The sequence below is a fragment of the Leptonychotes weddellii genome, chromosome 6 (genome assembly GCF_054177405.1).
Source record: "Leptonychotes weddellii isolate Sample4059 chromosome 6, ASM5417740v2, whole genome shotgun sequence".
In the NCBI taxonomy this organism is placed as follows: Eukaryota; Metazoa; Chordata; class Mammalia; order Carnivora; family Phocidae; genus Leptonychotes; species Leptonychotes weddellii.
Genome location: NC_138374.1, coordinates 14,927,103 through 14,939,674, shown reverse-complemented (window position 1 = coordinate 14,939,674; position 12,572 = coordinate 14,927,103). Strand labels below are relative to the sequence as shown.

The following is a 12,572-nucleotide window of genomic DNA, read 5'->3' as shown; positions in this document are numbered from 1 at the left end:
ATCTCTGCAGAAATTCAGGGGCCACCTGTCTTTCTTTTATCGAGGGCTATCCAATCCTGATCTTCGCCCATTTTCCATTGAGCTGCTGGTCTTCTCATTCTTGATTTCTAGAAGCTCTTTGAACATCAAGGAGCTGGTCCTTTATACCATCCCCTCTCTTGAAGCTCTCTTCTCTTTGCTTCCTCAACAGAATTCTCTTCTAGGTCTTCTCTTATCTCCAGGGTCTCACCTCAGCATCTGGGATGTTTTTCTCTGGGTATGTGGGTTACTCGTCCCCATTGTGCCTTTGAATGTTAGCCCCATCTTTGGCAGCCTCACTTTCACCACATGCATTTCTAAGGCATCCCTCCCCTTCCCTCACTGCCTCCACCATGATTCTGATTACAACCGTGTGCCAAAAATTCCCCAAACTATGTGTAACAGGATGTTAACAGAGGACTCTTCTGACACTCAGTGTGGGCTGAGACCCTACAGCTGAGAACAAGGTTTGTTAGGCACCCATGCATTCTAAAGAGAAGGGCTAGACCATCCATGCAGACCCTGCAGGGGGGTGACCCAACACCCTGCACAGGGGCCTAGTCCATCATGAGGGTCTTAACCAGAGGCTTGAGTGTTGCTCCTAGGCTCTTTGCAGAGGAGTGGCTCTTTCCCACTGCCCTCAAACAAAGGAGGAGGCGTTAGGAGACTCTTCTGGAGATCCTGGCCTATGTCTTATGGAATTGAGGGGATACAGGATTAGCTGACTCATTCTAGAAAAGCTCTAAGCAGGAAAGGCTGACTTGCTACCTGGGCCCCAGGCGAGGAGAGGGGTCCTGGGGAGTGAATTCCACTCTCGCCAATGCTGTTCCCAGTGGTGGCACCCCCAGTTAATGGTCATTTTTCTCCCCGTTGGTCACAGAAATTGGAACAAAATTTTGAAAGTGTTGAAAGGGCATGATTGTTGACTGTCTAGGAAGTTGAGAGGCAGAACTGACACGGGAACAGTGGAAGAGAGGAAATGTCAAACAGGCGGAATTTTGGTAACTCATGGGAAACCAGCCCTGTGCATTCATGGAAAACATCCTTACAAATAAAGTTTTTACAAAAGCTAAACACAAGAAAAAATTCACATGATATTACGCATAGGATTCACTTAAGATTTTCTTACATCAATTGAATTTGGATCTTAGTTTCAAAAAAATGAAGCTGTTTCAAAACAGGAAAAAAATAAAATGAGGCCTTGTTTTAGAGTGGTCAAGAGCTCTAGCCTTGAAGTCCCACAGACCTGGGCTGGAAGTCCCGCTCTGCCATTTACTAGTTGTGGAACTTTGGGCAAATCACTCAACTTTTCTGAGCCTCGGTTCCCTCCCTTACGAAGCAAACATAACACCAGACAAGGCCATTACAAGAAGTAAATGAGATATCACAAATGATACCTTGGAATAGTGTCTGGTGTTTAATCACTGGCTCTGACCAATCCCTAGTGACATCCATCACTCCTCATCAGGGAAATGCAAACCAGAACCACAAGGAGATATCCCCTCACACCTGCAAGGTTGGCTCTGATAAAAAAGACAAGCAATGACAAATGTTGGCAAGGACACAGAGAAAAGGGAAGCCTGGCACACTGTTGGTGGGAATGGAAATTGGCGAAGCCGTTATGGAAAAAAGTATGGAGGTTCCTCACAACATTAAAAATAGAACTACCCTATGATCCAGCAATCCCACTTGTGGGTACATACCCGAAAGAACTGAAATCAGGATCTCAAAGAGATACCTGCGCTCTTGTGTTCACTGCAACATTTCTCACAATAGCCAAGATGTAGAAACAACTTAAATGTCCTTTGACAGATGGACAGAGAAAGAAAATGTGGTATATAGCTACAACGGAATATTACTCAGCCATGAAAAAGAAGGAAAGCCTGCCATTTGCAACAATACAGATAAATCTGGAAGGCATTATGCTCAGTGAAATAAGCTAGACAGAGAAAGACAAATACTCTGGCATCTAAAACAAAACAAAATTTCTTAGGAACAGGGAATGGGAGCATTGTCACCACAAAATAGGAAAGACTTACCTACGCTAAGGTGATAGATGCACTATTTTGATCTTGGTGATCATTCCACAACCTATATGTATATCAAATCATTACATCGTATGCTTTGAATATATGTGCCATGTATTTGTCAATTATTCCTCAATGGAATTGGAAGGAAGGAAGGAAGGAAGGAAGGAAGGAAGGGAGGGAGGGAGGGAAACTCCCTGAGGGTAAACTTATTGAAGACAGGGTCCAAGTCTTTCATCCAGACTTACTATCCTACATCCCATGGCAAGTGGATTTTTAAAGCTGTATATTACCATTAACACTGTGACAATAACAATACTTCAATCAACAAAAATATAAAGATTCTTTGGCACTCAGAAGTGTTGGCAGACATTTTACATGGCCACAGATGATGTTTTCAATAAAGATAAAGAGAAACAGGAACAAGAAAGAGAATGTGACATAGATCTGTTTCTGTTACATTGCTTTGGAAAGAATGCATATGCCCTATGATTCTATTCTCAGTTTTTAATTTTGGTTGTTTGGTTTGGTGCTTTCTGACAGATGCTGCTAACTTTGTGAAGTTTCCAAAGAAAGTTCTCTGTAATGGGTTCTCAAGGAAACTGAGAGGAAAATAAACCAAATTGAAGTACGAAAACACAACTTGGGAGTTCAGAAAGACTATTTGTTCATCATAAATTAAGTTAAAAATATAGTTGCACAAACAGATGACTAAATAATACTCAGATGCACAGATTTGAGCTTTTCTTTAAGTGCCATCTTATATAAGATGGTTCTACTGAACTAACCCAGTCATTAAAAACACTTAGATGTGACATTTTTAAAAATACTGTTTCGTATACATCTAAATTCATGCTGTTTACATAGCACGCACGTAACAGATTTATCTGTAAGGAGGAGTTGGCCTCACTGCAACACAGAATGCCATACTATGTTAGAGAGATCCTCGGATTTTTATACTTAGGCATCCGGTTCCATATTCAGCTCCTGTAGCAGAGGCATCCAGGACAGCTGTGAGCCATTTCTTATATCAAATGGCAAGACAAATGCTCAGATTGAGTTCTTGGGCCTTAACCAGGTAGGGCTTTTGGGGTTTTGTATCGTGGGCATAAAATCCAGGTTCATTTGGTCCATGGCCATGCACAGGTTAAAATATTATCAGCTTCGTCATCGGTGTCCACAAAGGACAATTAAATATACCACTTAAGGGTGGATAAAATTAGAACGTTCGTGAGCTTCAGATTCCATAGTAAATCTAAGTTGATATACTGAAGGGAGTTATTTCTTAGTCAAACCCCTGCTTGCCAATAGTTTAGGATCTGAATCACCCTCTCAATCAAAATCATTACTTCAAGGTCATAAAAATGCTGTTATTCAATGGATTCTATATGAGTGAGTACCTGAGTTTATCTTGCCTCAAAGGCCTGCTTTGTTCTTCAGTTATAAAGGATTGTTGTATATCTCCTACCGAGTTATTTGCTGTCTGTTACCCTAATTCTGGTTCAGAAAAAAATAACATCCATGTTATTGCTGTGGAGAGCAACTGTTTGTGTGTCTACACAATGTCAACCCGCTGAAAAGTATTCTGTACAACCAACCAAATGGACTGGCTGATTTTTTCCCTTGAATGGGAATTATTAACATATACCTGAATTTTTCTATTTCACTTGCAAGACAATAGTTGCGTTTCTTGGTGGGTAATGAAAGCTATAAAAGAGCAGGGCATTTAACCATACCTGGAGCACACAGTGAACAGGGATGTGGCTTACATGTACCCCTCCCCGCCTCCATGTGAAGACCCAGGCTACTTACTCAGCCCACACAGGAACTTGATGGGACCACATTCAGCTGGTGGCACTCGTGACTTTGTGGCCGGCTGCAATCCTACAACAAAGGTGACTATTCTCACCAGGGTCTGGATGCCACTTAATCGGGGAGCCATCTTTAGTGTGAACTCTTAAGGAGTCATTCTGCTTGCCCTCTGTCCTAGAAGACATAATAGAACATTCTGAAACACGGATGACTAGAGATTGTGCATAAGGCATCGAACTTTCTTACATACAAGTAGCATCTTGCTCAGGGGTGAATATGTCCCCCCAGAAAACATGTGTTGGAGTCCTAACTCCCAACCCCTCAGAATGTGACCTTATTTGGATCTCCAAACATGATTTTACAGAAGTAATGAAGATAAACTGAGGTCGTGAAGGTGGGTCTGATTCAACAGGACAGGTGTCCTTATTGAAAGGAGAGATTTGGACACAGACAGGCACAGAGGAAAGATGGCCAACTACCAGCCAAGGGAAGAGACCTGGGACAGACCCTCTCCTCACAGCCCTCAGAACAAACTGACTGGCACCTTGATTTTGGACTTCTAGCCAACTAATTCACGCCTCATGGATCCAGCATCACTGGAGCATGAAACAGTCCATATAAATTCATTTTCTAGATAACAGAAGTGTTCTGGAAAATACGATGTTCTGAAATTTTCATACTATTCCTTAATAAAGATATTTCTAAAATGCACACTCTGTTTCTTAACTGAGGACAGCTAAACACCAACTAAACCTCTCAATGATGTGGGGTCATCAGTGGCTGCGGCACAGAACACTCTCTCTGCAGTAAGTGGCTTCCCTCGCTTCCCCGTGTTCTGATAGAAAGTTCCCGCATGTCCTCTTTGCGCCCCCTGCACCAGCCTTACTCCTTCGCTCCAATTTGTTTCTCTTAGTCTCTTATGAAAGAACAGAAACGGGGAAAATAAGGCATTGAAACTGCTGCTGAAATAAAATTAATAGCTCCAAGTTAGGGTCTGAGTGTCTCCTAGGGGTCGAAACTCAGAGACTTGGAGAAACTTCTTTACCCTCCGTTCGTTCTCAGGGGATGAGGTAGTGAGACCCCTTGCACTCAAGGGAACTGAAGGTCACAAGAGAATCTTCTGGCCTCCTTGAGGTCTTAAGAATTTACCCCATAAAAAGCAGCAGCTTGGATCAATTATCCAAGATAATCAAGAGCCCAGTGAGGCTTTCTTTTGTCATTGTTGTTTCATATACTTGGAACATGGTTATACCATAGGGTGGAACTCTCTGGAATGACCTTTCCGTGATGCAAAATTAGTTTAGGAAATTCTAATTCCCCAAGCGGAACGATAATCAGATTAAATGACCACAAAGGAATAAACTTTGAAACCAAAAGAGTACTTACCAAATTAGATTCTTTACTACATCTCTCACTTTTAAAAAAGAACACATTTATTCAATTATTCAATTTCCACTGATTGGAAGCTGCCTTCTTTGCCACCCTTGGTTTTGCACAGAATGAAGATTTTTCTGCTTTATGTCATGATCTGTAGTGGTCTGGTGGTGCCAGGGGGAGAAAAAAAAAGTTGATGTTTATTAAATATGTAAGATAAGCCAAGCGCTATGACAAATGCTTTTATGCCCTATCTTATTGACTCCTCCCAAACAGCGCCCAAGTAGGTGGGATATTATTATTCCCATTTAACAGATGACAAAACAGGGGCCTGAGGTGTTCAAACAACTTGTTCTGAGTCATCCAGCTACTAAATGGCAGAACCTGGATTTTAACCCAGGTGGTCTAACTCCAGAGCCTGCATTCTTAATCATTATGGTATATATAGAGAGGTAAATGTCAAAACTAATCATTAAAATGAGTGTAATCTTGCTTAAATGCCATAATTTGAAATTATGTAATAAAAAGCATCTAAAACAAAATTGCCTAGGCCAGGGATATTTTCAAAATCTGCCACCAAGGCTGGCTATGCTATAAAATACTGATTATAATTTTTTGCAAAGTTAATCATGGGCTTTTAACTTGCTTAAGAAATTATTTCCATTCTAAGTCACCTCCCTGATGAGGACTTATGAAAACTATACATATGAATATATATGTGTGGGATTTTTATAAACCGAGACCATATTGTTATCCACAAGAGAGAGCTATGAAAAGGCATAGAGTCTCTATTAATTAATTAGTCATGGGGGGGGTTGAAACATGCCTGCTGCAGAATAGTTTGCAGCAGGAGAGAGGAAAGGTAGGGAGTAGGATGGAAATGGTGACAAGTCAGAATCAGACATTTTTAGAATAAGAAAAAAAATATTTTCAAAACTACGCCAAATACTGTATTAGTGCCTTCCCCCGGCATTTCGGAGAGCCTCGCAGCTCAATGTGTATCTGACCACCTGGTATGGAAAAGGTATTAGGATGTGGAATGGCAAAGCAAGTAGAGTTTGGTTTTTCATTTTTCTGTTCCAAACTCCCAAGCAGCTTTATTTAGACTCTTAAGTAAAATCCCCAAAGTTGTCACTACTTTTGAGCCTTTCATTCTCAGTAAGAGTCTTCTGTGAAATCTTCTTCCAGTTACAGATTAAAAAACAAACCAAAAAAACCAAATTGCTTAATTGCTTGGCTTTTCTTTGGTGTTCTTTTTGCCTTCAGAGTTAGCATTCATGTGGCATTTTTGGAAATTCACACTGAAATGTATTAACAATGAGAATTTCATTTGTGTGGCTAAATATGATTATTCTTCTAGATCTCTTATACTTAAACCAATTGAACAATACAAATAAACATTGCATGATAGAATCTTTTCACTTGTTCGGAGCTTTGTATTCAAAAAATTACTCCACGACCTGCTCTAGGCCCCAAATATATCACGCAATTGAATTATGCTGACAAGTAGTCAGAGGTGAGCCAAAATCTGTTAAGGATGCCGGTTCTGGTAATTGAAGATTAGCTCAGGAGGCAGGAAAGTCAAGAACTCCCTTTTCCTTTCCTTGAAACCTTAAGCAGGTCTCTCTCCTTATGCTCCAGTTTCTCCATATTAAAATGGGGAGATAAAAAAATCCCATCATTTCTCCACCAGTGTAAAAAGTAGCTTCTATTTAGAAGAGGTCTGTTAAGAAGGTCATTGCCCCCTCAACATTTAATTAGGGGATAATGCTCTGGAAACAGAAATCTGTCATGAGATAAAGGTCTCTAGCAGGTTTTATTCAAGGAGCTGCAAAGCTGAGACATTGTGGAAAATAAATGTCACGTCCAAGGGTTGATATTTATTTTCAAAGCAAGAAGTCTGACCGCACCGGTTGTTAAAACTAAAGTTGCAGCAATACTCTCTCACTCGTGTCTTCAGACTCAGCCCTTCCTAGGCAAAGGACCTGCCATGCCCCTATATATTGAGTGGGTCTGGATGGGCTTTTATGTAGTACATAAGTAATGAGTAAGTTAACTAGGAAAATACCTATACAATACAAAGTGGAAAAACATGTGAAAGAAGATGCCTGTTTGGTGTCTCAAAGTAATGAGTGAAAAGAAAGAAATGTAAATGATTTGATCTATCACCTGGAGGGAGGCAGAGCAGACAACTACCTTCTTCCACCTGGTTCCCTTTGGCAATTCCATTCAATTGGAGTACCCAGATGCCATGTTCCATGGATGAATGGAAAACACAATGTCTGAGGCACCTGGGTGGCTCAGTCGTTAAGCGTCTGCCTTCGGCTCAGGTCATGATCCCAGGGTCCTGGGATCGAGCCCCTCATCGGGCTCTCTGCTCAGCAGGAAGCCTGCTTCTCCCTCTCCCTCTCCCGCTCCCCCTGCTTGTGTTCCCTCTCTTGCTGTGTCTGTCAAATAAATAAATAAAATCTTAAAAAAAAAGACACAATGTCTTCTTTTATTTGGTAGAATCTACTATACATAAGATTTTAAGTGGTTCCTCTATTGCACAGGAATTTATGAAGTACCAACTACATGGCCAGCATAAATGGGAGCTAAAATGTTTAAAAGGCATCATTCCTACCCTTCAGAAACTTAAAATAAGGGCTTGGAGAGATTCTTGTTGTTACAAACTCCTCGGCTGGTTACAACATAATTGTTTTATCTGGAACACGGTAAGACTCTGTTAAAATAAAACCTAGAGTTTTCAATAATTAGCACAGCTTGTGGTCACCCCAAGCTCTGGACTTGGGTCCATTGAAGGACGACTCCTAGCCAAATGCTTTTCATGTGTAACATGATATTCCTATTGCCAGGAGCACCTAAAGGTAAGCTATCAGCCGGCCAGCAAGCCATCATTATTCATTATACAACTGAATAAGAACAGAATTTTTGAAAGTTGGCTTTGGTTTTATATTGCATTGCTTTCCTTTTTTTGTTTTTTTTTTTTTTAAGTTACTAGTCATGGTGCTAAGTAGTTGACTTGAGGGGGAAAAAAATCCTTTACTGCTAATATTTCACAGCTGAAATACTTACAAGGAATTTCAGAGACTCAAAGAAACAAATACTTTTAAAAAATAGAATAGGGCTCATAATAAGGAAGGGCAAAAAAAAAAGGGGGGAAACTTTTTTAAAAAGATGATGTGCCAAAGGTAAAAGCATTTAAAAATAGTTCACTGTTATCCAGCCTCTGAGTCATATTAATATCTGGTGTGAGAAAAGAGTCCAGCTGATAAAGAGAAGCTGATTTAAGTGAATGGACTTCTCATACGAGCAAATTCTGACCCTTTTCATGCTTTGAAAATTCATGAGGATTGGATAAGACTGAATTTGATGTGTTGCAAATATATGGTGCTATATGTGATTTCAGGAAGCCTTCACGTACATTCTCTCATTTAACCCATGCACGGTCGTGTGAGGGAACAAAAGGTACGTCCGTTTTAAAGATGAAGCCACTGCAGAAGGTCAAACCGAAAAGTGGCAAAGCCAGGATACAAACCTGGATCTTCTGCCTCCCAGGTCTGAACACTTTCCAATACATCCAGATTTTGAAAAATATTGTTATTGGCTCTAGCTCTGTTCAATGTACTCATGAGACACACCAGGAAGAGGAGGAAGGGGCAAAGACGGAGGAAGTGGGAGAGGAAAGCTTTTGAATTTTCCAAGCAGTCCAGGCTTTGCTAGGATTACAACTGTCCTCATTCTTATCACAGTGGATGGAGTTGCCTGTCCCTATGTAAACTGTAGCTGCAAAACCAGTATATGACCTTAAGTGCCAGCCACGGGTGCAGGCTGTTCTCTGGTTAGTTAGCCCTGAGTGACTGTTTCCGCGGTAGTATTCTTTATGTGAGGAGTTGTGTGTCTTTCCTCTGAAACAGCCACTTGAGCTCTGATTACCAAACCCCGCCACCCATGATCAGCCCCAAGGCAAATTTTGCTGACTTACTGATTTGATATACTTCTTGGGGCTTTACTTGGAAATTCCCCCCAAGACTTCCGTTGGCCCATATTCCAGCAGCTGTCTGGTTAGGCTATTCACTATTATTTTTATCTCATTTCCTAGCAAAATCAACTCAAGAGCGGAAAGGTGTTGGCCAAGCTCCTGGTGGCTGTAATCACTATTAATCACTGCTGTACTGTTTAATTCAATCTAGAACTTGAAACAAGATTCAAGTCATCAGCTCTTCTTCCAGAGCAGAAATGCCTGGACATGTAGTATCACAAATGAAGGCTACGGGAAAAGGTCATTCACCTTAAATATTTATGAAGATTAGGGAGTGCTTTTTATTGATGTGGACTCGTGTGACCCCTTTGGAAAATCTGTTACCTATGTCCGACTTTATTTATTACTGAGTAGGTATGATATAAAGTTATCTCATGAGCCTACCTTGTATTTACAAAGTATTTTGAAATACTTACATGAAAAAGTGGACTGGACTATAGGAATATGAATTATTACTGTAAATTCTAAGCATGAGAGAAGATCGTAACTCCCAAAAACACTCAATTATTTCTCATACTAGTAAAAAATGAGATTTTAAAATTAAACAGGAAATAGTTTTTGCTCAAATATTTATTGTGTTGAGGAGAACACAAAAGCATCTTGCTTCAAAGCAGCATTTTAGAAATATTAATTTGACTATGGGATGCCAGATTAAATGGAGCAGGGAGATTTAGAGGCTGGGAGACCAAAGAAAACCATGGCATGTGCAGATGTGGAGGGGTGGTAGTGGGATGGAAAAGGGAGGTAGGGGTGGGAACTATGGAGGAAGAAGCCTACTCCCTCTCCATGAGCTTATTAGCATTTATTGTTGGAGCTTTCTGTTGTTTCGTAAAGTACTGTCAAATCCATGGGTTCCGAAGAACTGAATCATTTTGACAGTTTCCAGGAGGGAATGGGGAAATGGTGGAGTTATTAATTTTGAACTTGCAACATGTAACACCTGCATAAGTGGATATGGTGAACCTTTTCTTCTTAATCTATATCCTCATTTAAGGACCAAAAAGGGTAGCTCAAAAGTGTCCCCAAAAAAGTATCATGAAATGTAAGATTTAAAGGAGATCCGAGAACATTTTATTTTAAAAGAAAGCTAACTCTAGTTGAACATGGGCTATTCCACACTTTTCCATAAAAACAAGTGAAAGAAAGCCCCAAGAATGCCAGAGTCCCCTTTATGCCTGCAGCCCTATGTTGGAACTCCTATTAAAATAACCTTCTGGTTTTGAATATTTGTGATTTAAGGTATTTATTATCCAGAAATTTGGGGGAGTTTGATGTACCTCTGACTGAGCAGGAAAAAAAAAGTTTCAGGAGAGTTTTGTGACAATTCTAATCCCATGCCCTGATACATGGTATGTTTATACACATACATATGAATACAAATGCATGTATTTATACGTAATGTACACAAATACATAGATATGTATACCTGTGGTAATGTTACTGGCATCCAGGCCTCCTCACTGAACCTCTGCAACCACATTCTGGCTTTATCTCTCACAGAAATGCAATCCCTTGGCCCATCATGGGCACTTAAGCTTGGCACACACTATTCCAGTAACACCTCTTGACAGAAAGATGGCGCAGGATAGAAAGCCTCCTCCCCACATTCCCTACACCTCACTCCATGGCCCAGCACTCAGAACCCCTTTCCTGGGCAGCGTCAAATCCAAATCTTTCCAACCCCTTGGCTATTTTGAGTCTGCCTCCTGAGGGTGGCAACAGAAGGAAGCCTGAAGGGGAGACAAGTTTGCAGTGACAGGTAACTAAGGCTCTTGGGAGCTTACACTAAACTCAGGGTGCAGTCCCCGTTCCTCCCCTCTTTCTAGCCCCCTTCCTCTTCTTGCTCCCCCTTCTCAACCTCTCCAGGTTGACAGAACTCGCTGACAAGTCCTGGCTTAGGGGTGAATAAACAAATCACCCACACCCACACCCACCCGCCTTGTAACACTGATTGATTATCCAGTTTGGGCCTGAAGCAAATTTATGTTTGGATTTAAGTAAGGGAAGGTGGTTAAAACTGCTCGACTTTATAAACTGAGTAAGCCTTGCTTTTAGCTCTTGACTTGGGGAGCTGTGGAAATCAGTCTCTCTCTGCAAGGTAAGAATATGGGTTAGGTCCAGATGTTGATGTTCCTTCCAGACCCTATTTTTATTCCAATTCGAGAAAGGCCTGTGAGCAGTGTATAACGTTTTCATGCACCCTTACATGGGTAATTAGAAGCTGTTTACTTCTCGAGGATTCCATTAAAGGCCTTTTATTTTCAAAGCTGAGCTGAGGACGTCACCATGGCAGGATTAGAGAGGGGGCTTGCAGTCCCGCTGCCGCACTGTGTGTTCAAGGTGGCTCTTCCCCACACAGAATCCACCCACAGCTGGGCTAACAACTCGCCAATTTCACACGGATTCATTCGCCACCTCAAAAACCACTGATAGAATTTTAAACGCTATAGGATATTAATCCTTTTGAGTATTTACATATTTTCTTCTCTCATCCCTCCAAAACTAATCCTGGAGTTTTCGGAATCTGGGAACTTGGGCAAAGGAGAAAGCAACCGAGCAGCCCCAGGAATCTGAAATGTCAGCTCATTACGTCAACGAAAACTAACAGTACCTTTTTGTTTGTATTGACCCAGCTGAAAATATAAAATCATGTGAGTAATAAAACACAGAATACAAGTGTTATTACTGAACGTGAAAAGTCTGGAATGTAATTAAATGTGTTCTTTGTTCTTGGCGGTGTCATTTACTCTACGTTAACATTTGTGTTTCCTTAAGCCTCTATAATATCGACACGCTGTTGCATCATACTCACATATTCATTAGCTGGGGCTGAGGAGTGTGTGATTTTCCAACTGGTCCTCAGCGTTAGCTGTCAGATGCACAAACCTTCGCTTCCTTTCTGCGTCTACTGCACTGGAACAACGGAAGCTCCTTGCAAGAGCGCCCAGAAAGCGTTCTTGACAGATGCGCCGTTTGCTCCAGCAAGGCGCTCTGCTGGAAAGTTTCCCCTAACCACTAACACCCGCCTCCGGTCCCCCGAGCTGGCAGGGCGCAGGCTGGCTGGGTCCCCTCTTGACGGGGGAAGGGTTTTACACACACTCTGCAAGGCTGCCGGATCCGAGAAACAACCTCGCAGCCAAACTCCTCCAACCCCGGCGGACAGACTGTCGGAGACGCTCGGGCGCCGGGAGAACGCCGAGGTCCCCTCCCCGCTAAGGCGAGCGCGCGCTCCGCTCCGCAGGGAACTGGGCACTGGAGGTAGAGAGGATGCCCGGGGCAGGGGCGGGGGGGGCGCAGGA

The 12,572-nt window shown here is 41.8% G+C and overlaps 1 long non-coding RNA gene across 3 annotated transcripts in view; it reads right to left on the bottom strand.

The window, feature by feature from the left end:
* The window catches only part of LOC115938655 (uncharacterized), a 116,050-nt gene extending 103,491 nt beyond the window's left edge, over nt 1–12,559 (bottom strand). For all 3 annotated transcript variants that reach the window (XR_014146189.1, XR_014146190.1, XR_014146191.1), the window contains exons 1-3: nt 12,086–12,559; nt 5,244–5,395; nt 3,858–4,031 (exon numbers count right to left, since the gene is read on the bottom strand). This is a non-coding gene — a long non-coding RNA (uncharacterized LOC115938655). The remainder of the gene's footprint in view (nt 1–3,857; nt 4,032–5,243; nt 5,396–12,085) is intronic.
* Between the last annotated feature and the right edge of the window lie 13 nt (nt 12,560–12,572).